Consider the following 27,974-nt stretch of genomic DNA (forward strand, 5'->3'; position numbering starts at 1 on the left):
TCTGTCACTGATTGCGGACATACTAACTAGAGCTATCAGTATGGTCATAAATGTGAATACTCTTATGTTCTCAAATCAAAATGGAGTTTTTCCTACTTCCAAGAAAAGCGTCTTTAGCATGCTCTTCAATTTGTGCACGCATGTAGACATTCAAATGGAACTGCATTTCCATACAGAGTCTCAAAATCATAGATATCTTCATACCACAGTAAGAATACATGAAGCCATCTAAATACTGCAGGCAGGCTGGCCTTGTAGCTCAGTGGCAGAGCACTGGTCTTGTAAACCAGGGATCATGAGTTCAAGCCTCATCAGGGCCTTTTTATATGTGAGTTTCTGTATGTTGTTTCCAAGTCATTCTTTCTAGGAGTCACACATTGTCTTAAGTTTGCTTATTGACAAGCTTCCCTTTCCTGCTTTTGTCGTATCAAGAAGACTTCATGAAAACCATTGAACCATAAACTATTGCCTCACCCCTTCCGATCGCCTGACGAACGCCTGACAAACGCCATTCTCACCCCGACGGGCAAGCCCTGCCGGGCAAAGCCAAATAAGCCATGCATATTTGAAGTTCCTTTGAAAGTCAGAGCGAGGACTATGACCTCTGTTCCGACTGAGTCTGCATCCACAGAAAGGATGAAATAAGGATCTAGAAATTTCACCAAGGAGATGTGAACTTCATCCCCCTTAAAATACTTTTCCTCCCAGATGCCCCGGCTCTTAGTCCATTCAAATGATACAAGGTATCTTGTACATAGAGAGAATGTGAGAAAAAGCAGAATCGCTTCATAGAATTGGTGACCTTGGATGGGTGGGCTGGATAAAGAAGTGAACCTGATTTCGGGAAAAGGAGTATCGTGATGGGGATGAGGAAAAGAGAACATGGACCACATTCACAAGTTAGAGAAATAAATGTAATAGGTTGAATGGTTTTAAAAAGTTAACTTTGAGCATGAATTGTTTTTTTTAAACTGCAAAGAATAAAAAAATCAATGTGGGATTGGAGGCACAATCTGAGCAGAATGGTGCAACTCTTATGTTGACTAGAAACATTAATATGATGACGCTCTTCTTTTGATATGTCTTTCAGTTAAATTGTATTGTAAGTAGCTGATACAGCACTGTTTGCAGCTCCTCAGTATATGGTTATCCCGTGACAACAATGTTTTCATCATATTTATTATTCTACAAATGTATTTTTAAATGCACTGATGTGTTGTTTGCATGCTATGCAAGACGGCACATCATGGAATGTTTATAAGGAGCATCGAATAGGATTGTGATATTTGCACCTGGAAGAGTCGGACACGCAGATCCTGAAAAGAAGTAAAGACTCTCTAGCAAGGGCCGTCTTTACCCTGAGTTTAATCTTTACTTTTAGTGAAATGGTTTATGAAAAACCAGTAAGGTGCTCCAGGTGAGGCTCGAACTCACAACCTCAGCATGCCTCAATGCAAGTACTGCTGTATAAGTACCGCGCGCTAACCGATTGCGCCACTGGAGCTCACTGTTCTCATATCTCCCCAGTTGAGCCATCTAGAGCTGACCAAGTAGATACTGGCACTGCTCCCTTATTCACTGTGCAAGATCGACTCACATGCTAGCATGTTATCATGACTATTAAAAACTACAGTCCTAATGGAACAGATTTGATAATTCTGCTATATCATGTGCTCTGTCTATTGAACACCACATACATTTGCCAGTTCTGACACAGTCTAGGAGAAACTTATGATTATTTGTAATTAGCACATAGTAAGAATTTCCTAAAAAATGAAACATAGTCACCTAAGGCAGACGAGGTGGCCGAGTGGTTAAGGCGATGGACTGCTAATCCATTGTGCTCTGCACGCGTGGGTTCGAATCCCACCTTCGTAGGAACGCCATCAGACACTCTTTTGAAGGTGGGCATGTCTCGTAGTACAATTACACTCTCTTTCAAGACACAGCCATAATCCACTAGAAGGGCCCAACTGACTATTCCATTTTGGCAATTATGTCAAATTAAGGGAAGTGTTTTGTGCTTAATTGAAATTAGATCTTGCATGAAGTGTCCAGAGGATTGCCTTTCCCTCACTCCTGGCCTTCTAACCAGTTTGGATAGATAGACTGATAAGAAAGCAGCTCTTACTCCTAAAGTTTCAGCCATCTCAAGTGTATGACTGTTGACATATGTCTGCCCCACAGAGACAGATCACTTCTAATAAGTCAATCAATCAATCAATCAAAGACATTTATAGAGCGCACTATTCACCCGGAGGGTCTCAAGGCACTAGGGGGGGGGGGTGCTGCTACTGCTCGAACAGCCAGGTCTTGAGCTTCTTCCTGAAGGAGAGGTGGTCCTGGGTCAGGCGGAGGTGGGCTGGAAGGGAGTTCCAGGTCTTGGCGGCCAGGTAGGAGAAGGACCTTCCTCCTGTTGTCGCTCTTCGGATGCGGGGGACGGCGGCGAGGGCGTGGTTGGTCGATCGGAGGTGGCGTTTGGGAGCGTAGAAGTTGAGGCGGCTGTTGAGGTATCCTGGGCCTTGGTTGAGTAGGGCTTTGTGTGCGTGGGTGAGGAGCCGGAAGGTGATTCTTTTGTTGATCGGGAGCCAGTGCAGGTCTCTCAGGTGTCTGGAGATGTGGCTTCATCTGGGGACGTCGAGGATGAGTCTCGCCGAGGCGTTCTGGATACGCTGGAGTCTCTTCTGGAGCTTGGCGGTGGTTCCGGCGTAGAGGGCGTTGCCGTAGTCCAGACGGCTGGTGACGAGGGCCTGGGTGACCGTCTTCCTGGTCTCGGTGGGGATCCACCGGAAGATCTTACGTAGCATGTGCAGGATGTTGAAACAGGACGAGGAGACGGCGTTGACTTGTCTGGTCATGGAGAGGGAGGAGTCCAGGATGAAGCCCAGGTTGCGTGTGTGGTCTGTCGGTTTGGGTGCGGTGCCCAGGGCGGGGGGCCACCAGGAGTCGTCCCAGGCGGAGGGGGAGGAGCCCAGGATGAGGACTTCCGTCTTGTCTGAGTTCAGTTTCAGGCGGCTGGTTGTCATCCACTCGGCTACGTCTTTCATCCCTTCGTGAAGGTTGGCTCTGGCGGTGGCGGGGTCGTTGGTGAGGGAGAGAATCAGCTGGGTGTCGTCGGCGTAGGAGATGATGTTGAGGTTGTGTTGGCGTGCGATGGCCGCGAGGGGGCTCATGTAGACATTGAAGAGGGTGGGGCTCAGCGAGGATCCTTGAGGGACGCCGCAGATGACTCCGGTGGCCTCTGACTTGTACGGTGGTAGACGGACTCTCTGTGTTCTTCCGTCGAGGAAGGAGATGATTCATTCCAGTGCCTTCTCGTGGATTCCGACGTTGCTGAGGCGCTGCACTAGGGTGCGGTGGCAGACAGTGTCGAAAGCCGCGGAGAGGTCTAGGAGGATGAGGGCCGCTGTTTCTCCGTTGTCCATCAGGGCTCGGATGTCATCAGTGGCAGCGATGAGGGCGGTCTCGGTGCTCTGGTTGGCTCGGAAGCCAGACTGTGAGGGGTCGAGGGATCCATTCGTCTCGAGGAAGGTGGCCAGCTGTTTGTTGACGATCTTCTCGATGACTTTGGCTGGAAACGGGAGGAGCGAGATGGGGCGGTAATTCTTGAGTTCGGTGGGGTCCGCTGTAGGTTTCTTGAGTAGGGCGCTGAGTTCGGCGTGCTTCCAGCTCTCCGGGAAGGTGGCGGTGTCGAATGAGGTGTTGATGATGTCCCGCAGGTGGGGTGCGATGACAGCGTCGGCCTTGTTGAAGACGTGGTGAGGGCAGGGGTCGGTTGGAGATCCGGAGTGGATGGAGTTCATCATGCGGACGGTGTCTTCGGTGCTGATCGGCGTCCAGGCGCGGAGGGTGGTGGTGGGGGGCGGTGGTTCGGTCGTGGCGTGCGTCGGTTGAGTGCTGAAGCTGTTGTGTATGTCCGCGATCTTGTTGTGGAAGTAGGAGGCGAGGGAATTGCAGAGGTCTTGCGAAGGGGTGATGTCGTTGTTTCCGGTGTTGGGGTTGGAGAGCTCTTTCACAATGTTGAAGAGTTTCTTGCAGTTGTGTGCGTTGTTGTCCAGTCGGTCCTTGAATGCAGTTTTCTTGGTGGCGCGGATCAGTTGGTGGTGCTTCCGGGTGGCAAGCTTGAGGGTGGTCATGTTGTCCGGAGTTGGTTCCCTTCTCCAGTCTTTCTCGAGGGCTCGGCAGTTCTTCTTGGAACTCATGAGTTCGTCGGTGAACCATGGGGCCTTCTTGCTGCCGGGTCTGTTGGGCGGGGTCCTCAGTGGGGCGAGTTCGTCCGCGCAGTTGCTGATCCACTTCGTGAGGTTGTCGGCGGCCTGGCTGGGGTTCGCTGAGCTGGCGGGAGGGTGCTGGCTCAGGGAAGCGGCGAGCTGGTCGGCTAAGTGAGTTCTCTATCTGTCACTGATTGCGGACATACTAACTAGAGCTATCAGTTTGGTTCGCTGAGCTGGCGGGAGGGTGCTGGCTCAGGGAAGCGGCGAGCTGGTCGGCTAAGTGAGTTCTCTATCTGTCACTGATTGCGGACATACTAACTAGAGCTATCAGTTTGGTCATAAATGTGAATACTCTTATGTTCTCAAATCAAAATGGAGTTTTTCCTACTTCCAAGAAAAGTGTCTTAAGCATGCTCTTCAATTTGTGCATGCATGTAGACATTCAAATGCAACTGCATTTCCATACAGAGTCTCAAAATCATAGATATCTTCATACCGCAGTAAGAATACATGAAGCGATTTACATACTGCAGGCAGGCTGGCCTTGTAGCTCAGTGGCAGAGCACTGGTCTTGTAAACCAGGGGTCATGAGTTCAAGCCTCATCAGGGCCTTTTTATATGTGAGTTTCTGTATGTTGTTTCCAAGTCATTCTTCCTAGGAGTCACACATTGTCTTAAGTTTCCTTATTGACAAGCTTCCCTTTCCTGCTTTCATCGTATCAAGAAGACTTCATGAAAACCATTGAACCATAAACTATTGCCTCACCCCTTCCGAACGCCTGACAAACGCCATTCTCACCTCGCCGGGCAAGCCCTGCCGGGCAAAGCCAAATAAGCCATGCATATTTGAAGTTCCTTTGAAAGTCAGAGCGAGGACTATGACCTCTGTTCCGACTGAGTCTGCATCCACAGAAAGGATGAAATAAGGATCTAGAAATTTCACCAAGGAGATGTGAACTTCATCCCCCTTAAAATACTTTTCCTCCCAGATGCCCCGGCTCTTAGTCAAATGAGGTTAATCTTCAAAACCCCACCCCCACTAACCATAAATATCCGACTCTCCTGCTGTCCATTCAAATGATACAAGGTATCTTGTACATAGAGAGAATGTGAGAAAAAGCAGAATCGCTTCATAGATTTGGTGACCTTGGAAGGGTCGGCTGGATAAAGAAGTGAACCTGATTTCGGGAAAAGGAGTATCGTGATGGGGATGAGGAAAAGAGAACATGGACCACATTCACAAGTTAGAGAAATAAATGTAATAGGTTGAATGGTTTTAAAAAGTTAACTTTGAGCACGAATTGTGTTTTTAGGTCTCGCCTGTCGATGCGCATGCGCATCGAGCTTGCGAGCCTATTGCGGCTTAAACAACCTTTAACTAACAAGCAAGGAATCGTGGCGATTCCTTGCAGTGCCCGTGACTTTTAAGCTCAATGCGCATGTGCATTGTGCTTAAAAGCGCGTGCACATCAGTTCCCTCAGCCGCACTCCAGGCCCCTGCTGTTTTCACACCCTCTCCCCGCTCCGCCCCCTCCCCTGCCCGCTGTGTCGCATTTCTCCTCCCCCCTCCCCTTATCTGCCTTTCCCTCCGTCTTACAGCGCTTTCGCTTTTACAGCTGCTTACACCCCCTCCCCGCTCCGCCCCCTCCCCTGCCCGCCGTGTCGCATTTCTCCTCCCCCCTCCCCTTATCTGCCTTTCCCTCCTCCCCACTCTCTCTCTCCCAGCACAACCTTGTTTTAAGATAGCCTCCTCTGGGTCTCGTTTAAACTTGTTTCCTTTAACCTTTACTTTTTGTCTGCCTCGCACAAGAAACCCCTACCTGGTGTGCGACGTATTGTGGAGCCACATAGGGAGTAGATTAATAATATATTCTTCCTTTTCCTTGCAGAATTAGTTTCAGCTGAAAAATAGCATTGTAGTAATACCACATGTTCGTATGCCTCGCACAAGAAACCCCCGACATGGTGTGCGACGTATTTTTAAAAGTTTTAATTGTAAATTGCATACATATAGTGCTTGCTAGCGCCGAACAAGCCGTTAAGCGCTTTGCAGCAAGTAGTACGCAGCTCTGGAGCCACATAGGGAGTAGATTAATAATATATGCTTCCTTTTCCTTGCAGAATTATTTTTAGGCTGAAAATTAGCATTGTAGTAATACCACATGTTCGTATTTGCTGCTACTTAAACCGTCACCGAGTCCTTTTAATAAGACAAATCTCTCTGTTGACAACATGCTCTGCTATTAGTCTGGCTGTCATGATTGGCAATCTAATTTCTGCTTTGTTTTTATTAATATAAAAGGGAAACAGATTGTTTTCTGTATTTATTTACATTTAAAAAAAACGAAGCACGTTGAGCCTTACTAAATTACATCCTTCGGGTTTGCATTCGGGCGGGACAGTTTTCCATTTGAAATTAAAATGAAAACTGCATTCAACGGTTGAAGCAATCAGTAGCGCCTTGAATGAGTGCTGCAATGTGTAGAAATACTGAGGTGAACGCGCCCGTGGGTATTTTAATCAGAAAGGAGAATGCATTGTTGTGTTTGTATTATTTACACTCAGTAAGATGGAGAGCAACACAGCGCGACGGGCCTTTGTGAGAAGGTTTTTTTCAGCGCTGAATGAATGAACACTTTAACAACTGGTGTTACTATGTCCTGTTTACTTTTTCCTTTAACCTTTACTTTTTGTCTGCCTCGCACAAGAAACCCCCTACCTGGTGTGCGACGTATTTTTAAAAGTTGTAATTGTAAATTGTATACACATAGTGCTTGCTAGCGCCGAACGAGCCGTTAAGCGCTTTGCAGCAAGTAGTACGCAGCACTGTTCGGGTTCCTCTTTACAATGAGCCACGAGGAGCGCGTGAAGTGGATGGTGGGTGGCAAATGGACTCAAAGCGGCCGGTCGCTTTGGTGTTCGGATAAGCATCAGATAAGGATCTGTCTGGCCTCGAACACCTTCAAGCAGCGGCAGCCTGCCCTTCACACGCCGGCCTCCCAGCCAGCCTGTCTCTGAGTGCCAGCACCAAAGAGGGGGGTTTGATGCCCTAAATGAGTATTCCTTAGAATTTTTATGGGCGCTCCTTGCAGTTTGTAGTTACATATTTACAACTGCAGCTCGCCTGAAGAGCAGAGTGTGTGCTGGGTGACTGGCAAGCGAGCAGCAAATCCAACAGGCTGCTGCAGTGAACTGAAGGGACGAAGGAATACAATAAATCATATTTATAATAAGAAGAAGACAAACCTGTTGTATGACAGGTGGGAAGACCCCGGAGCTGTCGTGAAAGTTAAAAAAGAAACTTAACGATAGTCACACAACGCCGAGAAGAACATATCTTTAAATATTCGTGCCTCAGTAAGACGATATTCAACAATTGTACCTAAGACAGGATTCCTCGTTCCATTTTGTATCTTGTAATATTATACTTTTTGGTAAAAGCCGGGTTGCTTTGAATCTGGAGCGGATTCACTTATTTTTCAGCTCGAAAAGTGCTGCGCATCAGGCACTTTAGTGTAATTTCTCTTTTCCAAGCCCCACACAAATACAATTTTATGTATGTATGTGGATAGATTTGTATAATGCTCGCAGACAGTCGTACATTACAGATCGTGTCATACCCACACCCCTTTGCCTCCAGTAACCCCAAATGCACCCTGCTCCCGCCAACATATTTTGATTTGTAGAAGGTATATCTGTTTTAGAGGTAACTCCAAATTCAGGTCTACAGCGTCAAGCACTCGCAAGGCAGAACAAGCAGACCGCCCACCACAAACCCCCACCTCCAGTGTCCATAGAAGGGCAGCAAAACCACCGCTGATTATTCGGCAACCACCAGTTCTTTTTTGCAATTCGAGTTTGTTCTGATGCTCGCACTCACTCTACGGCCCTCACTCTACCGCCCTCACTCTACCGCCCTCACTCTACCACTCTAACGCCCTCACGCCCTCACTCTGCTGCCATCACTCTACCACTCTACCGCCCTCACGCCCTCACTCTACCGCCCTCACTCTACCACTCTACTGCCCTCACGCCCTCACTCTACTGCCCTAACTCTGCCACCCACACGCCCTCACTCAACTGCCCTCACTCTACCACTCTACAGCCCTCACGCCCTCACTCTACTGCCCTAACGCCCTCACTCTACCGCCCTCACGCCCTCACCCTACCGCACTCACTCTACTGCCCTCACTCTACCGCACTCACTCTACCGCCCTCACTCTACCACTCTACTGCCCTCACTCTACTGCCATAACTCTGCCACCCACACGCCCTCACTCTACTGCCCTCACTCTACCACTCTACAGCCCTCACGCCCTCACTCTACTGCCCTCACGCCCTCACTCTACCGCCCTCACGCCCTCACTCTACCGCCCTCACTATACTGCCTTCACTCTACTGCCCTCACTCTACCGCCCTCACTCTACCACCCTACCGCCCTCACTCCCTCACTCTACCACTCTAACGCCCTCACGCCCTCACTCTACCGCCCTCACTCTACTGCCCTCACGCCCTCACTCTACTGCCCTCACTCTACCACTCTACCGCCCTCACTCTACCACTCTGCTGCCCTCACTCAACCACCCTCACTCTACCACAATAAAATACACTGCACATATTCTTCACAAAAGTAATTTACAATAGTTTAAGCTATTGCTATTATAAATTACAAGAACTTTTATTTAACTATTAATTATTTAAAAAAATTAAAAGCCATTTGTATTTGTTATATGAATACATGTAAGTCACGTACATACAAAACATGTGGCATTACAAATGCTATAGGTGTCACATTTGAAAAAGGTAAAAGTATTGGCATTGTAAATGACAAAGCAATTAATTTTGCTATTTTCAAGACCAACACATAAAAAAAAAGTTGTCATTTACAAAACCAAAGCTCCAACTCTTCTAATGCGAGACCTATTGCATTTCCAATGCTTGTTTAAACTGCAAAGAATTAAAAAATCAATGTGGGATTCCAGGCACAATCTGAGCAGAAAGCACCATAAGCTGCTATGGTGCAACTCTTATGTTGACTAGAAACATTAATATGATGACGCTCTTCTTTTGATATGTCTTTCAGTTAAATTGTATTGTAAGTAGCTGATACAGCACTGTTTGCAGCTCCTCAGTATATGGTTATCCCGTGACAACAATGTTTTCATCATATTTATTATTCTACAAATGTATTTTTAAATGCACTGATGTGGTGTTTGCATGCTATGCAAGACGGCACATCATGGAATGTTTATAAGGAGCATCGAATAGGATTGTGATATTTGCACCTGGAAGAGTCGGACACGCAGATCCTGAAAAGAAGTAAAGACTCTCTAGCAAGGGCCGTCTTTACCCTGAGTTTAATCTTTACTTTTAGTGAAATGGTTTATGAAAAACCAGTAAGCTGCTCCAGGTGAGGCTCGAACTCACAACCTCGGCATGCCTCAATGCAAGTACTGCTGTATAAGTACCGCGCGCTAACCGATTGCGCCACTGGAGCTCACTGTTCTCATATCTCCCCAGTTGAGCCATCTAGAGCTGACCAAGTAGATACTGGCACTGCTCCCTTATTCACTGTGCAAGATCGACTCACATGCTAGCATGTTATCATGACTATTAAAAACTACAGTCCTAATGGAGCAGATTTGATAATTCTGCTATATCATGTGCTCTGTCTATTGAACACCACATACATTTGCCAGTTCTGACACAGTCTAGGAGAAACTTATGATTATTTGTAATTAGCACATAGTAAGAATTTCCTAAAAAATGAAACATAGTCACCTAAGGCAGACGAGGTGGCCGAGTTGTTTAGGCGATGGACTGCTAATCCATTGTGCTCTGCACGCGTGGGTTCGAATCCCACCTTCGTCGGAACGCCATCAGACACTCTTTTGAAGGTGGGCATGTCTCGTAGTACAATTACACTTCTTTCAAGACACAGCCATAATCCACTAGAAGGGCCCAACTGACTATTCCATTTTGGCAATTATGTCAAATTAAGGGAAGTGTTTTGTGCTTAATTGAAATTAGATCTTTCATGAAGTGTCCAGAGGATTGCCTTTCCCTCACTCCTGGCCTTCTAACCAGTTTGGATAGATAGACTGATAAGAAAGCAGCTCTTACTCCTAAAGTTTCAGCCATCTCAAGTGTATGACTGTTGACATATGTCTGCCCCACAGAGACAGATCACTTCTAATAAGTGAGTTCTCTATCTGTCACTGATTGCGGACATACTAACTAGAGCTATCAGTATGGTCATAAATGTGAATACTCTTATGTTCTCAAATCAAAATGGAGTTTTTCCTACTTCCAAGAAAAGTGTCTTAAGCATGCTCTTCAATTTGTGCACGCATGTAGACATTCAAATGCAACTGCATTTCCATACAGAGTCTCAAAATCATAGATATCTTCATACCGCAGTAAGAATACATGAAGCGATTTACATACTGCAGGCAGGCTGGCCTTGTAGCTCAGTGGCAGAGCACTGGTCTTGGAAACCAGGGGTCATGAGTTCAAGCCTCATCAGGACCTTTTTATATGTGAGTTTCTGTATGTTGTTTCCAATTCATTCTTTCTAGGAGTCACACATTGTCTTAAGTCTGCTTATTGACAAGCTTCCCTTTCCTGCTTTCATCGTGTCAAGAAGACTTCATGAAAACCATTGAACCATAAACTATTGCCTCACCCCTTCCGATCGCCTGACGAACGCCTGACAAACGCCATTCTCACCCCGACGGGCAAGCCCTGCTGGGCAAAGCCAAATAAGCCATGCATATTTGAAGTTCCTTTGAAAGTCAGAGCGAGGACTATGACCTCTGTTCCGACTGAGTCTGCATCCACAGAAAGGATGAAATAAGGATCTAGAAATTTCACCAAGGAGATGTGAACTTCATCCCCCTTAAAATACTTTTCCTCCCAGATGCCCCGGCTCTTAGTCAAATGAGGTTAATCTTCAAAACCCCACCCCCACTAACCATAAATATCCGACTCTCCTGCTGTCCATTCAAATGATACAAGGTATCTTGTACATAGAAAGAATGTGAGAAAAAGCAGAATCGCTTCATAGATTTGGTGACCTTGGAAGGGTCGGCTGGATAAAGAAGTGAACCTGATTTCGGGAAAAGGAGTATCGTGATGGGGATGAGGAAAAGAGATCATGGACCACATTCACAAGTTAGAGAAATAAATGTAATAGGTTGAATGGTTTTAAAAAGTTAACTATGAGCATGAATTGTGTTTTTTAAACTGCAAAGAATTAAAAAATCAATGTGGGATTGGAGGCACAATCTGAGCAGAAAGCACCATAAGCTGCTATGGTGCAACTCTTATGTTGACTAGAAACATTAATATGATGACGCTCTTCTTTTGATATGTCTTTCAGTTAAATTGTATTGTAAGTAGCTGATACAGCACTGTTTGCAGCTCCTCAGTATATGGTTATCCCGTGACAACAATGTTTTCATCATATTTATTATTCTACAAATGTATTTTTAAATGCACTGATGTGGTGTTTGCATGCTATGCAAGACGGCACATCATGGAATGTTTATAAGGAGCATCGAATAGGATTGTGATATTTGCACCTGGAAGAGTTGGACACCCAGATACTGAAAAGAAGTAAAGACTCTATAGAAAGGGCCGTCTTTACCCTGAGTTTAATCTTTACTTTTAGTGAAATGGTTTATGAAAAACCAGTAAGCTGCTCCAGGTGAGGCTCGAACTCACAACCTCAGCATGCCTCAATGCAAGTACTGCTGTATAAGTACCGCGCGCTAACCGATTGCGCCACTGGAGCTCACAGTTCTCATATCTCCCCAGTTGAGCCATCTAGAGCTGACCAAGTAGATACTGGCACTGCTCCCTTATTCACTGTGCAAGATCGACTCACATGCTAGCATGTTATCATGACTATTAAAAACTACAGTCCTAATGGAACAGATTTGATAATTCTGCTATATCATGTGCTCTGTCTATTGAACACCACATACATTTGCCAGTTCTGACACAGTCTAGGAGAAACTTATGATTATTTGTAATTAGCACATAGTAAGAATTTCCTAAAAAATGAAACATAGTCACCTAAGGCAGACGAGGTGGCCGAGTGGTTAAGGTGATGGACTGCTAATCCATTGTGCTCTGCACGCGTGGGTTCGAATCCCACCTTCGTCGGAACGCCATCAGACACTCTTTTGAAGGTGGGCATGTCTCGTAGTACAATTACACTCTCTTTCAAGACACAGCCATAATCCACTAGAAGGGCCCAACTGAATATTCCTTTTTGGCTATTATGTCAAATTAAGGGAAGTGTTTTGTGCTTAATTGAAATTAGATCTTTCATGAAGTGTCCAGAGGATTGCCTTTCCCTCACTCCTGGCCTTCTAACCAGTTTGGATAGATAGACTGATAAGAAAGCAGCTCTTATTCCTAAAGTTTCAGCCATCTCAAGTGTATGACTGTTGACATATGTCTGCCCCACAGAGACAGATCACTTCTAATAAGTGAGTTCTCTATCTGTCACTGATTGCGGACATACTAACTAGAGCTATCAGTATGGTCATAAATGTGAATACTCTTATGTTCTCAAATCAAAATGGAGTTTTTCCTACTTCCAAGAAAAGTGTCTTAAGCATGCTCTTCAATTTGTGCACGCATGTAGACATTCAAATGCAACTGCATTTCCATACAGAGTCTCAAAATCATAGATATCTTCATACCGCAGTAAGAATACATGAAGCGATTTACATACTGCAGGCAGGCTGGCCTTGTAGCTCAGTGGCAGAGCACTGGTCTTGTAAACCAGGGGTCATGAGTTCAAGCCTCATCAGGGCCTTTTTATATGTGAGTTTCTGTATGTTGTTTCCAAGTCATTCTTTCTAGGAGTCACACATTGTCTTAAGTTTCCTTATTGACAAGCTTCCCTTTCCTGCTTTCATCGTATCAAGAAGACTTCATGAAAACCATTGAACCATAAACTATTGCCTCACCCCTTCAGATCACCTGACGAACGCCTGACGAACGCCATTCTCACCCCGCCGGGCAAGCCCTGCCGGGCAAAGCCAAATAAGCCATGCATATTTGAAGTTCCTTTGAAAGTCAGAGCGAGGACTATGACCTCTGTTCCGACTGAGTCTGCATCCACAGAAAGGATGAAAAAAGGATCTAGAAATTTCACCAAGGAGATGTGAACTTCATCCCCCTTAAAATACTTTTCCTCCCAGATGCCCCGGCTCTTAGTCAAATGAGGTTAATCTTCAAAACCCCACCCCCACTAACCATAAATATCCGACTCTCCTGCTGTCCATTCAAATGATACAAGGTATCTTGTACATAGAGAGAGTGTGAGAAAAAGCAGAATCGCTTCATAGATTTGGTGACCTTGGAAGGGTCGGCTGGATAAAGAAGTGAACCTGATTTCGGGAAAAGGAGTATCGTGATGGGGATGAGGAAAAGAGAACATGGACCACATTCACAAGTTAGAGAAATAAATGTAATAGGTTGAATGGTTTTAAAAAGTTAACTTTGAGCACGAATTGTGTTTTTTAAACTGCAAAGAATTAAAAATCAATGTGGGATTGGAGGCACAATCTGAGCAGAAAGCACCATAAGCTGCTATGGTGCAACTCTTATGTTGACTAGAAACATTAATATGATGACGCTCTTCTTTTGATATGTCTTTCAGTTAAATTGTATTGTAAGTAGCTGATACAGCACTGTTTGCAGCTCCTCAGTATATGGTTATCCCGTGACAACAATGTTTTCATCATATTTATTATTCTACAAATGTATTTTTAAATGCACTGATGTGGTGTTTGCATGCTATGCAAGACGGCACATCATGGAATGTTTATAAGGAGCATCGAATAGGATTGTGATATTTGCACCTGGAAGAGTCGGACACGCAGATCCTGAAAAGAAGTAAAGACTCTCTAGCAAGGGCCGTCTTTACCCTGAGTTTAATCTTTACTTTTAGTGAAATGGTTTATGAAAAACCAGTAAGCTGCTCCAGGTGAGGCTCGAACTCACAACCTCGGCATGCCTCAATGCAAGTACTGCTGTATAAGTACCGCGCGCTAACCGATTGCGCCACTGGAGCTCACTGTTCTCATATCTCACCAGTTGAGCCATCTAGAGCTGACCAAGTAGATACTGGCACTGCTCCCTTATTCACTGTGCAAGATCGACTCACATGCTAGCATGTTATCATGACTATTAAAAACTACAGTCCTAATGGAACAGATTTGATAATTCTGCTATATCATGTGCTCTGTCTATTGAACACCACATACATTTGCCAGTTCTGACACAGTCTAGGAGAAACTTATGATTATTTGTAATTAGCACATAGTAAGAATTTCCTAAAAAATGAAACTTAGTCACCTAAGGCAGACGAGGTGGCCGAGTGGTTAAGGTGATGGACTGCTAATCCATTGTGCTCTGCACGCGTGGGTTCGAATCCCATCTTGGTCGGAACGCCATCAGACACTCTTTTGAAGGTGGGCATGTCTCGTAGTACAATTACACTTCTTTCAAGACACAGCCATAATCCACTAGAAGGGCCCAACTGACTATTCCATTTTGGCAATTATGTCAAATTAAGGGAAGTGTTTTGTGCTTAATTGAAATTAGATCTTTCATGAAGTGTCCAGAGGATTGCCTTTCCCTCACTCCTGGCCTTCTAACCAGTTTGGATAGATAGACTGATAAGAAAGCAGCTCTTACTCCTAAAGTTTCAGCCATCTCAAGTGTATGACTGTTGACATATGTCTGCCCCACAGAGTCAGATCACTTCTAATAAGTGAGTTCTCTATCTGTCACTGATTGCGGACATACTAACTAGAGCTATCAGTATGGTCATAAATGTGAATACTCTTATGTTCTCAAATCAAAATGGAGTTTTTCCTACTTCCAAGAAAAGTGTCTTAAGCATGCTCTTCAATTTGTGCACGCATTTAGACATTCAAATGCAACTGCATTTCCATACAGAGTCTCAAAATCATAGATATCTTCATACCGCAGTAAGAATACATGAAGCGATTTACATACTGCAGGCAGGCTGGCTTTGTAGCTCAGTGGCAGAGCACTGGTCTTGTAAACCAGGGGTCATGAGTTCAAGCCTCATCAGGACCTTTTTATATGTGAGTTTCTGTATGTTGTTTCCAAGTCATTCTTTCTAGGAGTCACACATTGTCTTAAGTCTGCTTATTGACAAGCTTCCCTTTCCTGCTTTCATCGTGTCAAGAAGACTTCATGAAAACCATTGAACCATAAACTATTGCCTCACCCCTTCCGATCGCCTGACGAACGCCTGACAAACGCCATTCTCACCCCGACGGGCAAGCCCTGCTGGGCAAAGCCAAATAAGCCATGCATATTTGAAGTTCCTTTGAAAGTCAGAGCGAGGACTATGACCTCTGTTCCGACTGAGTCTGCATCCACAGAAAGGATGAAATAAGGATCTAGAAATTTCACCAAGGAGATGTGAACTTCATCCCCCTTAAAATACTTTTCCTCCCAGATGCCCCGGCTCTCAGTCAAATGAGGTTAATCTTCAAAACGCCACCCCCACTAACCATAAATATCCGACTCTCCTGCTGTCCATTCAAATGATACAAGGTATCTTGTACATAGAGAGAATGTGAGAAAAAGCAGAATCGCTTCATAGATTTGGTGACCTTGGATGGGTGGGCTGGATAAAGAAGTGAACCTGATTTCGGGAAAAGGAGTATCGTGATGGGGATGAGGAAAAGAGAACATGGACCACATTCACAAGTTAGAGAAATAAACGTAATAGGTTGAATGGTTTTAAAAAGTTAACTTTGAGCATGAATTGTGTTTTTTAAACTGCAAAGAATTAAAAAATCAATGTGGGATTGGAGGCACAATCTGAGCAGAAAGCATCATAAGCTGCTATGGTGCAACTCTTATGTTGACTAGAAACATTAACAGTGCCGGCTGGTGACATTTGAAAGTGGTGGGGCGTTAAATTAATTGTGGAGTACACCACGCGAGCGAGCGCAGCGAGCGAGCCCGAACCACCTAAGGAGGGTTCGGGGGGTTTCCCCCCGAGAAAATTTTGAAAAATTTGAAGGCAAATGGTGCATTTTCAAGACTTTCGGAAGCCACAGTGTTAAACAGAAACAGGCCACTGCCTCCCCTCAAACTACCATCAGTTACATCTTTAACTCTGGATAAATATCTGCTCAATACCTCATTGATAATTTTTTAAATAAACAACTTAAAGGCAAGCCAAGAAAGGAGATTTCTCACAGGTTAACACTCCCACCCTGACATCCATCCATGCCATTACAAGGCCCTAACTTTGGCTGTGGCAAGTCTCCACACATTCATGTCAGTCAGGGATGTTATCATTTTAACAAGCTGCAGATACACACCTGACCAAACTGATCTTAAATCGCTAGAACTGGCAATGCTCTCTCCTAGGGCAGGCAGGCTATAATTACTTATATCCAGTGGTAGAAATGCATTAAAAGACTACTTGATCTGCCCAACCAGAGAACTCCACAGAATAAAATCTATCTTTACAGAGTGAATATCTTTGAAGCAAAACATTATGAGTAATCGACACCAAGGACCAAATATTTAAAAATGGACTATGGCCCAAAGATTTACTAGCAAACTTTGTAAGCGCCTCAGCATGAATTAGCTAAGTGCACAGAGGGCCAACCTGCAGGAGAAAACATTACAGGGACCATACTGGGAGAACACTGAGGTAACTAATTTTTGAGGAGTTTCTTGCATCATGGCCAAAGTACACATTTTTAGGAGCAAATGGGAGAGAGGTCGGGGATAACATATTTCCAATTCAATTTGCACCAGTGCCCACCTTTCAGGGGTCAACAGTGCAGGGGCCCAACTTTTTTGCAAGCAGACAGAACTAGTGTCATAGTACCTGGCAATAAACTTGCACCTATTTACTTTTGCCTTCCTCCACACCCCTCAGTCATTGGTCAAACAGTCTTCTATTTTGTTCCTGTGTATTTTCCATTTTTTGCCCGTAACCTCAGTATGCTTCTAGAAACCCATCTTATGTACGTAGCCAGAGACCATCCAACTCTTTCAACAGGAACCGCAATGAGGCACAAGCACAACACCTTAAATACCATCCTCAAACTCATCTATCTAGTCTTTTGATACACCCAGCACAGGCCTTGCCACTTGTATTTTGGAGATTAGTAGGCCTTTCTGAGCGCAGTTTAGTTGGAAGAAGGGATGCTACTGTCATTGACAGACAATCACAGCATCTGGGATACAGTTAAACCTACAGCAATATACTCGGCCACATTAATTACAACCCAGACTGCGCCAGCATGGCCCCAAGAGAGGCCTGGCTGTCAGATGCATTAAAGTTTACACATGCCCAGTACCTCCTGAACCAGATCCGAAGCAGGTTATTAGAAAGCTTTTGAAACGTGTCAGAGAATTATTCAGCAGCAGCCGAGGTGGTTTTTCAGTCACCTCATTAAAAATGCTTTAATTTTATCGGTGTATAAAATCACGTATTTATTGTATTCCTCATGTTTCCCTACATTTCTACTAAATAAGAAAAATAATAATAATTAAGAAAAAAGTGGCGGTAAATACAGGGCAAACACTTATTAGCTGAGAATTAGCAGGCACGATTATTTCTTCTTTTGAGGTAAGCACTGTTATGGAAATATACATTATCCCTGTTTTCAGAGATGTCAGTATAAATATTGAAGGCTACATGGTGGAAATCTCTACTAAAATGCTCTCGAGTGCCATGCATATTAAATTTAAAATAAATAGTAGCACAAAATGTAGTCAGTCTAATGCTAACATTTCCAAAGAAAGTAAAACATATGCACGAGGCAAATTGAATAAGGGCGAAACAAGGATGGAAAAACACGTAACAAAAGAGAGATAGAAAAGAGATGGGAAGAAAGGAACAAGGAATGAAGGGTACTCTGTTCAAAAAAATTCCCTCGAACCTTTCTAGAAAGGGTGCAGATTACACAAGGAATGCGCAAAGTGGAGTTTTAATTTAGACAGCCTAGGGAAAATCACTCATGTTGCAATTTAGGAGAAACAGAATAAAAAAAACATGTGTGCTTATACTAAATGCGATTCTGCGACAGTACCAGAAAATAAAGGGTCAGGGCATTTAAAAACACATCTAGTGCAGAGCCAGCTGCCGTTCGGCACCCCGTACAACCAGGCCACATAAACACACGGTTTTCTTCTAAACTGTGGAGTGGAGTGGCGTGGCTCACTGGTTAGAGGCATCAGACCCGGGAGCAGAGGACGGCCTGGGACCAGGGTTCAATTCCCGACGTGGCAGGGTCTTGGACCAGGGTCAACGGACTCGATAATTCTTGCCTCGGTGCCTACTCTAACTAGGGATCACACTCAGCAACTCTGGGCATTAGCTTGCCTCATCTCCACAACGGCCCCCCACATACGCTGGGGATGCCTGGTTTCACCTTGGATATACCCAGTAAGGACCATCTCACAGGGAAAGCCAGGAGGGGTTCCCCAGTGGTCTACATCGCAGAGATACACCTTCGGGAGTCGATTCTAGTGCTTTAGAAACCCTCAATCAACTGTCTGCTGAAAGACTATTGTGCGAGACCTGTTCATGTTACTAAGACAATACTATTGTCTTAGTACCATGGACACGTCTTGCTTCACTGACTTGAACTGTAGGTTGCAGCAGATGCCAGGAGCCTGTACAACAATGCCAGGAGCCCATACAACTCACTGAGCTATTTTCCCAGTGTGGCTCCAGTTCAGCACACACACTCCACGCAAAATCAAGGGACAAAGGTAACATTGCAGATTTAACATGTGGAGCAATTATACATTCGGCTCTGCTCCTGGTTTAGATGATCATGAAGCTTGCATCTAAAGCCCCGGCCAGGCCCCATGACGCTGTGTCTCGGTCACGGGGATGATGATTACTGCTAGCTACCTATGAATGCACAAAAGAATACAGCTTTGTGTGGATCCCAAAAACAACCAACATTCTTTATGACCCTGCTAGTGAGCAACACGCCATGTAACCCACTGGTTACTACGACACTTAGGATTCATTCAGGACTTCTACACCACACAGACACTCTATGCATGGATGCTTGCATGCACCACTTGACTGTAATGTGCAGTGGGCTGTGTTGGATGTTTTCTGGGTATCGTAACACACCTTAGTCATAAATAGTGGAGTGCAATAATAATAAATAAACAGTTAATAACGTATTGCACAAATTCTGACTTTACTTTAGAAACTCTGAAAGTCACTCCCGCCCTTGGAAATAAAATGAAAGGCTCACAGAAAAAGAGTGCTCTCTATTGAAAATGGGCCGCATTCCCAAAAGAACTAACAAACTTGAGCTATCTGCAGATTGTCTTTAAAAACAATATTGCGCGTGCAGCATTTATATCTGTTCTGGCGCAGCAGGCCCGCCATGGCCGCTGGCCTGTGTCTAATATCACAGAGACTAACGCTATTGTGTCAGATAAGAAAGATTTCATTATAAATTCTAGTCGCTGCATTGGCTCAACATCCAGTGAATCTGGCCAAATCACTTAATCTCCCCGTTCCTGCCAAAAATGAATGTGTGCATCTGTAATGTAAGTGGTGCTCGTGTAAAGTCTCCCTGACCCTACAGTCTAATATGCGCTATATAAAAAAGTGCAAAAAAAAGAAAATCAAACAAACAGGCTTTGCTGCTCTTACCCGTTTTACATGAACATATTGCTGCACTCGGGAAAAGTTTGAGAAAATGCATTGTAGCTTTAACAATAACTGCCTTGATTATAAATTAGTTTAACTACATGAGATAGTTTCTAGCAAAGAAACAATTGAATCCTGAAGAAACGTTGTTAATTAATGAAGCAAACAGATTTTTTACCATTTACATTGCCTTCAGAAACAATGGAGCAAATTGATTTGTCTGAAGATCAATTACATATTCTCGATTTCAGGGCGTAGAAATGCTGTCAGTGTAGAAACAGGCCACCTTTAGGCTGCCTGTCACGCTTTCCAGCTGCCCGCTGTGAATTTCTGTTGGAACAAGGCTAGTTCCGACTCTGCCTCCCAAAGTGTTGACACCTGCTTTGTGCATCAGCACGGGCCCGCTGACAAGCGGTGGACCTCTCTCAAGCCTTGTTCCGACAGAAATTCACAGCGGGCAGCTGGAAAGCGTGACAGGCAGCCCTATAGCTTCGAACAACAACCCACATGGGAAAGTACATATTGTTTTAATTTGGCACAATGCTCAAAGCGGACTCACTTGAGAAATACCGTTTGGCACTACGAGACCCAGAAGGCTAGGAGAGTGGCCACGCCCACTCAGGCAGGTCTTGGATTTATCTTGTGCACATGAACTGCGGCTTTGACATTAATTGCCTGACAGCCACTGAGGAAGGGAAGAATTTCCTGAAACGCGTTTGGCACTATGGAGGTTTTCGTTTCTGTTGGGAGCCTGTTTGCAAGCTGCTCGAATGAAAATAAAAGTGAATTATTGCACTGCCGGTGGCTTCTCACTTTTTGGGGCTAACTTGTGTTTGGAATGAATGTATGTATGTATATATATATATATATATATATATATATATACACATCAGAAATTACACCCATTTGGAGAAGATCTTAAAACTGCTGTAATGTACCAGAAAAGGGAAGGTCACTGCCCTAGTAAAAAGTAGTAACAGACAGCCAATCCTCATAAAAAACAGTTTTGAGAATAGGCGTGGTTTATGTTCTGCATGAAACAAGTTAACTCCCAGTCTCAGTTTGAAATGTAAATTAAGAAAATCATATCTCGTTAACTGTAAACTGACTGAAATCACTGGCCTAGTGGGCATAAGCACATGCTGCAGAGATCAGATGAACTTCAGAATGCAGAGCCTGTAGACTAAGTGTGCATGAATGACAAGTGTAATGACAAGTGACACAGAAGTTCGTGATGTCGAGCTGAGGAAGAACAGAAACTCTCTTTCCTGACTTTGCCTCCAAACAGCCTGCTTTGCGAGCAATGGAGAGCTTGTATTTTTGGCATTAAGAAATCTTAGACATGGAAACTCAAACATCAGAGAAACACGCACTTCATTTATTTGATAGGGAAAAACCATAACTGACTTCGGTATTTTTTGTGTCCAGTGTGGGTATGGTCACTCAGTTTGTTATAGTTAAAGGCAATCCAACAGAGGGTCAGTGACTGTTTGACCGCCGTTTATCACATAGATAACAATGTAATTTAGGTAGGCACTCCGAAACGAGCATTACCTAACAACAAATTGTTTACCCAGTCAGCGAAAAACGGGTTCTGCGGGCAAAGAGAAACAGAAAAAACGTAATATAGGGCTTTCCTGATGACAGACAATACAGTCAGTTCAGCTGAGCCCAGCTCGCAGTTCTACGTAATTTTCAGTCTGTCTCAGGCTGCGCTAAAACGTTATTGGATGATTCATTTTCTAATACAATCAAAACCATAACAAGTATTGCACATACCTAAGACCTCTGCCCCTTCAGAAGCTCAAGCTCCACCAAGGAAGACTCATGGATACGCGAGGACGCGTGGATGTTCAGCAAAATACTGGAATTAGACGGCATAATGCGCAACATAAAGTTTGATATCAGCGACGCTGTTAGCACAAGTACCACTGAAAATATCGTGTTCAAACCAGGCCCAAAAGACATGAAGTTAGTTCTGTCCTACATACCTCCGTGAAAACCGGGCCCATGCAGATCAGGTCACCTCAGACAGCCTCGTGTCGTGAGCACCACAGGCCTTTCCCAGCTCTTCCCAGGGGGTGGGGCCATGGAGTCTTGCTCCCACCCCATGCTGACGTGGTAGAAAATGGGTAGGGTGAAGTGACGTACGTATTGCACCCTCCCTGATTGACAAGCAGACTTGGAAACCCAGGGCTTCTGCTTAAAGCGCCCAGGCTGCTTGCAATCAGCGAGGCTGCATTACGTCATCAGAGGGCAGCGACTTCTATTGTTGGAAGCCACCGGGGGACGGGGCTGAAATAAGCCAGCTCTTAAAATCCTGCGACGCCCCGCACATGCGCTCTAACACCACATGTGCCTGGTTTTGCCTGATCCTTGCGCAGAGCGAGGGTCGCAGGTGTAATAGATTTGGAATTCTTCTCAATAAAAAGGAAACCCTAATTGAAGCAGAAATGTAAGCGGGGCGGAGCCCTGCCGCCCTAATGAGAAAACCGCCACTGAACATTAATATGATGACGCTCTTCTTTTTATATGTCTTTCAGTTAAATTGTATTGTAAGTAGCTGATACAGGGAGGCGCTAGGGGGCGCACAGCGGAATGGCTGCCTGAACTGCAGCTCCGCCGGGCGATATCGCTCGATGTGATCCATTGCCACTAAAGCCCCACCAACCCACCCTGCGGGCCCACGATAAGGTGCGTGAAGATGAGGAGCACAGTTGGGCAACTGCGGAAGCGGCCGTCTCTCCTTCGTTACGGAGAAAAACCGAGGTCGCTGTAGCCCGCATTGGACTGCCAGACAAAATGGCCGGCGGCCGCCCAGAGGTATGACGAGAGCAGCGCGCGAGCGGTAACAGGCGGACCGCTTACCCCAACATCAGCGCACCTCCTCGCTAGCGGACCGCCAGAACCAGGGAACGCGTCCACACCACAACAGGCCTGGGCACTGGCGGCGTAGTCCGCTTCCACCTCGCCTGGTTGCCTGACAAGATGGCGGCACCCCTCCCGCAACGGCGATATCGGCGGACTAAAACAGGCGGGCCCCTGCTCAAGTAACGAGGCGCCCTAACGGCGGTCCGGCAGATAGTAGGACTGGGCATGCTACAGCGCTTACATTATCTGGGCACAGCGCGTTGGAGGCCTTCAGACATCCGCCGTTTCAGAGTTCGACGCGCAGGGGTCTGGGAAGCGCACAGGCATCGGGGGCAGAAGACCACACGAATAAGGGATAGAGGCTCCGGTTGCACTCGCGGCTGAACGCCTTATCTGCAACTATCTCCCTCGTCCCCCAACGCAGCGGCGCTGGCCAGTGCAAGTCGCTTCCATAGTCTGGCAGGAAGAATACTAACAGGGAGGGCCACCTAGGGAACGGCCTAGCCATTGAGTACTTCTGCTGACTACCACCAAAACGGAAACACGGCGACGTCGACCAGAGCGACGAGGGCGGCCAGACCCCAGTTGAGTAAGGTGCCTTCACCGCCCGCCACCATGGGCAAACCGGACAAACAGCAGCCAAAACTCTCTTTTGATCATAGGAAGGGGTCTAAGCCAGTAGATGACACTACGGAAGCCAGCGGGTCCCCGGCCTCGCCGCCGTCCACCAAAATGGAGAAGATCCTGCTGGCGATACAATCAAATCTACAGGACATCAACGGTAAATTGGACAATCTAACGTGCAGGATGGATGGCATGGCTGCCCGACAGGAACAACACGGTGAGAGACTGGATGTAGCCGAAACCAGGATATCGGCGGTAGAAGATGAGGCGCGCACATCCACCTCGAAATGCGCGGGAATGGAGCGCATCCTGGAGGTAATAAAAGCGAAGGAGGAGGATTTGGAAGCGCGCTCAAGGCGCAACAACGTGCGAATAGCGGGCCTGCCAGAATCCACCAACACGGGCCGCATGGAACAGTATATTGAAGGGCTCTGTAGGGATATCTTTGGAGCAGAAGCCTTATCGCAGATCTTCATAGTGGAACGGGCCCACAGATCGCTAGGCCCCAAACCGCCGCCAGGCGCCTCTCCCCGACCGATAGTAGCGAGGATCCTAAATTACAGGGACAGAGACGTGATCCTGAGACTTGCAAGGGAGAAGGGCAAAATCGTTCACCAGGGCAATACTCTGGAATTCTACCCCGATCACACGGTCGCTGTTCAGCAAGCACGCAGAGAATACACAGCGGTGAAGGCCAAATTGCGAGAACTAAACGTTGGGTACTCCATGTTATATCCTGCCCGGCTGCGAGTGGTTTGGAAGGAACAGACGATAGTACTAACGACACCCAAGGCGGCCTTCGATCTGGTCAAGAAAATACAACAGGAGGCGCGGTCGGAAGCCAGACGAGACCAGAACAGAGACTCGGACTGAGGCGCCTAGTCCACTCAGAATTCACGCAGCGGTAGAGACGTCTGCACAAATTACCGCGTGATACTACTACGCTGCCACTAACGGCTGTATATACAAGGTTTGTTGATGAGCGACTACCTGAGGTGAGCTGCTGGCGCTTTATTTCTGGTATGCGTATTGGGCGATGACAGGGTGTGGGGCGGCTGAACTAACTGTGACTATAGCCCTATCCTGCACTGCGCTGTCGCGAGCACTCTTGCCCGCCCTACGCTGCCAGGCCTTCTTCATGAGATTTTGAAAAGACCGGCCATGTTGAGACTGTTCCTGCCGCTCATAACTGCACTGGGTCGGGTCTTTTTTGTACACTCTGTGACCGCATGACCTCAGAACTGTAAGGGGAATCACCTGTGGGGTTGCAGAACTGTAGACATCGTGCTCCGTCCCCCGTCACAAGAAGTGCACTACTGGAGGTGTCCGGACCACACAGGCTGCTGAGGTCCAGGGTGGGGGTGGCCGGACAGTTATTAAGTGCGGGGGAAGAGATACACTGCATTGCATAAGAAGGGCCCCTCCCCTGCGAGTTTGTGCATTTTACAATGGGGTTCTGTTCTCCATGGGTCTGCTTCATTGCCTATATCCAGCGCAGGGGTGCTACTGGGAAGGTGGACTTGTGGTTAAAATGGACACATATTTTGCGCATTAGTTTGATTCAAGTTAATATCGCCTGCACCTGTGTATCGGGTGATGTGCTGTGCCACTAGCGGTCCTCCATGAGGGTACAACCCTACACGAGTTTTGCTTTGAGCACCGAGTTGTTGGTTATACTGTTGGGGGAGTTGTGCTCTGAGAGGGTTAGGCTTCGGCAGGTTGGGGTTGCTGGAGTGGGAGGGCCTTGGGGAGGGGGGAAGCTTAAATGTTTACTAAGACCGAAGGTATTGCTAACCAATAAATTCTACACGTTGGCCCTGCTAGGGCTTGTATATGCAGGTGGTGCTCATAGAGCTGAAGGGGGTCGGGATGGGGGCGGTCTACTTGCATGCTTGGGAATGAATGGTACTGTGTCAAATGGGTACTGAAGGCACCAATTCTGTTAGCAGGAACGGACTAAATGTCCTTACGTGGAATATACGAGGTTTCTCACGCCCACAGAAAGTTAGACAGGTGTTTGCCAGCCTTGCCAGGTGGAACATTGACGTTGCATTCTTGCAGGAATCGCACTTGGCACCGCATACACACGCTACATTGGGGGCTAGATGGGCGGGATCGTCCTACAGGGCCTCCTATTCTTCCTACTCCCGGGGGGTGCTCATCTTGGTCAAGAAGGGGATACACTTCGAAGAAAGACATGTGGCACAGGACCCGGCTGGCAGGTACGTGCTGGTGTCCGGCAAGCTTAGGGGGCAGCACATAACTCTCCTCAACATATATGGCCCGAACATTGATGCACCTGACTTTTATCGGGAAATCTGGGGACAATTGCAGAACCACACTGACACGCACATTTTATGTGGGGGGGACTGGAACGTAACACTGCGGGATGGTCTGGACCGGTCTTCCCAATCAGTGGAACAGCACAAGCAGGCGAGGCTTATGATAGACCACATGATGAGCGATCTGGCGTTAGCGGACATCTGGAGGCTGAAACACACTGACGATCCTGGCGCTACGCACATCACGGCAGCGCACAACAGCTGGTCCAGGCTGGACTATTGGCTGGGGTCCAGGGATGTTGCACTATGGGCGCGTACGGTAAAAGTGCTCCCACGCACATTATCGGACCACAACCCGGTAGTATTACAGCTAGACATTCCGCACTACACACCCCCCCCCTTTCACTGGCGATTTAACTCCCAGGCCCTCATGGACCCTGTATATGTCGACACCCTGACTGGGGCGATCAAAGACTACTTCAATAATAACTCCCAAACTACGGACGACCCACGACTACTCTGGGAAGCCTTCAAGGCCACGATACGGGGCGTCTGCATTAGCACCACCATAGGTGTACTCAAAGACATCAGGACCCAGATCCGCCGATGCGAAAGTCGGATGAGGGAGCTTGAAATGCAATATGAACACACACAGGACATACTGTTATTACCCCAACTGCGAGATTTACACACAGAGCATGCCGACTTCCTAACGTCAGAAATCAAGTATCTAGATCGCAAACACTCAGCCAGGGCTTTTGGGGAAGGGGGCAGGCCAGGGCGTGTATTAGCGCAAAAAATTTGTGAAGGGCGGGGGCATTCGGCTATCCTTCGGGTCAAATCAGCAGCGGGCGTGGTCCAGACACACTCGGCAGACATTGTCAAATGTTTTGCAGACTCCTACAGCACACTATACCAGTCTCAACCAACAGCTACAGCGGAGGAAACTTACGAATACCTTCATGATGTGGCGATTGGCTGGCTGTCGGATGCCCATCGGGAATATCTGGCTCGGCCGATCACGGTGGAGGAGGTCACTGCAGTGATCGCCTCGCTCCCGAATGGTAAGGCGGCAGGCCCAGATGGATACACGTCCGAATTTTACAAGAAATTTGTCGATCTCCTTGCCCCATACTTGGTAGACATGTACGGCGCCTCCTTTGAGGGTTCGCTGCTCCCCCCAACTTTGCGAGAAGCTATGATCATTGCACTCCTCAAACCGGCCAAAGACCCGGACAATTGTGACTCCTACAGGCCCCTATCCCTAATAAATGTGGACTCCAAAATTCTTGCGAAAATACTAGCTGTTAGATTGTCCCCCCTTATGACTCGCCTTGTGCTTCCGGACCAAGCGGGGTTCGTCCCCACAAGATCCACCTCACATAACACACGGTCCCTGTTTGCCCTGGCGCACTATCTCAAGCCCTCGGTTAAAGCAGTGGCTGTACTACTCGACGCCGCCAAAGCGTTTGATTCCATTGAATGGCGATACATGTTGACCGTCCTTAATAGGATGGGATTTCCCAAAAGGTTTGTGCAGTGGATTTCCTTGTTATATACCAAACCGTGTGCGAGGGTCCGGATAAATGGTTACGTTTCGGCCCCATTTGACATTGGGCGGGGAACGAGACAAGGTTGCCCCCTGTCACCCCTGCTCTTCGCACTGGCACTGGAGCCACTGGCGTGCATAGTGCGTCAGAATTACAGGGAATCGGCGTTGCAATTTGTGTCCAGACCACTGCACATATCACTCTATGCGGACGACATGTTGCTATATGTTCGAGATCCAGAAACGCATTTGAACCCGCTCCTCAGGGAGTACATCCGATTTGGGGGACACTCGGGGTTGGCGATCAACTGGTCCAAATCATCGCTTATACCCCTCACCGACTCCACTGTTTCCTTTGCACTGGATTATCCACTGGAGTGGCAGCGGGACCCGATCCGCTATCTGGGGGTTATGTTCCATAGGGACCCTGACGAAGTCATGCGTGCGAATTATGGAGTAGTAATCACCAAACTGGAAGACAAAGTCCGTCGCTGGATACACCTGCCATTGTCCATTGCTGATCGCATAGCGATCGTCAAAATGAACCTCTTGCCTAAGTTGTTATATCTTTTTAACAACATTCCCATCACACCAACACGGGAGGTCTTTAGGCGCATCAAATCACTAGTACTAACCTTGATCTGGGCGGGTAAACAGGCTCGTATTGAACTACAGACCCTAACACTCCCGGTAGCAAAAGGCGGTTTCGGGGTGCCCGATTT

At 46.6% G+C, this 27,974-nt stretch overlaps 13 non-coding genes across 13 annotated transcripts; 9 read left to right on the top strand and 4 right to left on the bottom strand.

Moving 5' to 3' along the window:
• Positions 1-248: 248 nt before the first annotated feature.
• TRNAT-UGU (transfer RNA threonine (anticodon UGU)) lies at positions 249-320 on the top strand. Its single transcript has one exon. It is a non-coding gene; the product is annotated as a tRNA-Thr (tRNA).
• A 1,089-nt stretch (positions 321-1,409) lies between these two features.
• TRNAI-UAU (transfer RNA isoleucine (anticodon UAU)) lies at positions 1,410-1,504 on the bottom strand. The gene is made up of 2 exons: positions 1,467-1,504; positions 1,410-1,445 (listed from the first exon to the last, which is right to left on the bottom strand). It is a non-coding gene; the product is annotated as a tRNA-Ile (tRNA).
• A 292-nt stretch (positions 1,505-1,796) lies between these two features.
• Positions 1,797-1,878, top strand: TRNAS-GCU (transfer RNA serine (anticodon GCU)). The gene has a single exon. It is a non-coding gene; the product is annotated as a tRNA-Ser (tRNA).
• A 2,876-nt stretch (positions 1,879-4,754) lies between these two features.
• TRNAT-UGU (transfer RNA threonine (anticodon UGU)) lies at positions 4,755-4,826 on the top strand. Its single transcript has one exon. It is a non-coding gene; the product is annotated as a tRNA-Thr (tRNA).
• A 4,790-nt stretch (positions 4,827-9,616) lies between these two features.
• TRNAI-UAU (transfer RNA isoleucine (anticodon UAU)) lies at positions 9,617-9,711 on the bottom strand. Its single transcript has 2 exons — positions 9,674-9,711; positions 9,617-9,652 (listed from the first exon to the last, which is right to left on the bottom strand). It is a non-coding gene; the product is annotated as a tRNA-Ile (tRNA).
• A 292-nt stretch (positions 9,712-10,003) lies between these two features.
• On the top strand, positions 10,004-10,085 carry TRNAS-GCU (transfer RNA serine (anticodon GCU)). The gene has a single exon. It is a non-coding gene; the product is annotated as a tRNA-Ser (tRNA).
• A 588-nt stretch (positions 10,086-10,673) lies between these two features.
• Positions 10,674-10,745, top strand: TRNAP-UGG (transfer RNA proline (anticodon UGG)). The gene has a single exon. It is a non-coding gene; the product is annotated as a tRNA-Pro (tRNA).
• Positions 10,746-11,914: 1,169 nt separating this feature from the next.
• Positions 11,915-12,009, bottom strand: TRNAI-UAU (transfer RNA isoleucine (anticodon UAU)). The gene is made up of 2 exons: positions 11,972-12,009; positions 11,915-11,950 (listed from the first exon to the last, which is right to left on the bottom strand). It is a non-coding gene; the product is annotated as a tRNA-Ile (tRNA).
• Positions 12,010-12,301: 292 nt separating this feature from the next.
• Positions 12,302-12,383, top strand: TRNAS-GCU (transfer RNA serine (anticodon GCU)). The gene has a single exon. It is a non-coding gene; the product is annotated as a tRNA-Ser (tRNA).
• A 589-nt stretch (positions 12,384-12,972) lies between these two features.
• Positions 12,973-13,044, top strand: TRNAT-UGU (transfer RNA threonine (anticodon UGU)). The gene has a single exon. It is a non-coding gene; the product is annotated as a tRNA-Thr (tRNA).
• A 1,168-nt stretch (positions 13,045-14,212) lies between these two features.
• Positions 14,213-14,307, bottom strand: TRNAI-UAU (transfer RNA isoleucine (anticodon UAU)). The gene is made up of 2 exons: positions 14,270-14,307; positions 14,213-14,248 (listed from the first exon to the last, which is right to left on the bottom strand). It is a non-coding gene; the product is annotated as a tRNA-Ile (tRNA).
• Positions 14,308-14,599: 292 nt separating this feature from the next.
• On the top strand, positions 14,600-14,681 carry TRNAS-GCU (transfer RNA serine (anticodon GCU)). The gene has a single exon. It is a non-coding gene; the product is annotated as a tRNA-Ser (tRNA).
• A 588-nt stretch (positions 14,682-15,269) lies between these two features.
• On the top strand, positions 15,270-15,341 carry TRNAT-UGU (transfer RNA threonine (anticodon UGU)). The gene has a single exon. It is a non-coding gene; the product is annotated as a tRNA-Thr (tRNA).
• Positions 15,342-27,974: the final 12,633 nt, after the last annotated feature.

This window comes from Lissotriton helveticus, chromosome 5_1 (genome assembly GCF_964261635.1).
Source record: "Lissotriton helveticus chromosome 5_1, aLisHel1.1, whole genome shotgun sequence".
Taxonomy (NCBI): Eukaryota; Metazoa; Chordata; class Amphibia; order Caudata; family Salamandridae; genus Lissotriton; species Lissotriton helveticus.